Raw genomic sequence first — 256 nt, 5'->3', positions numbered from 1 at the left:
CTCCTTTGAGGTATTGTCAGTGAACATTTACTGTTCCTACTATAATATCAAGTGAAAGGTGTATGTGTTACAGAATCAAATGTCAGTGTGGGTAAGGTTGTAAAGTTATGTTGAAGCCAAGTTGGTATCTGTCCTTTGGCTGATAAAGAGCAACACAGCATGATAGCAGTTGTACTAGAGTGTCTGAGAGGGCCAGTTTCTTACTGTCGTCACTTCTACGCACAATTCAAGAGCCAAAACACTTACTGAATTTAAT

Source organism: Penaeus monodon, chromosome 28 (genome assembly GCF_015228065.2).
Source record: "Penaeus monodon isolate SGIC_2016 chromosome 28, NSTDA_Pmon_1, whole genome shotgun sequence".
NCBI classification, from domain to species: Eukaryota; Metazoa; Arthropoda; class Malacostraca; order Decapoda; family Penaeidae; genus Penaeus; species Penaeus monodon.
Note: the sequence above shows the minus strand (reverse complement) of the source record.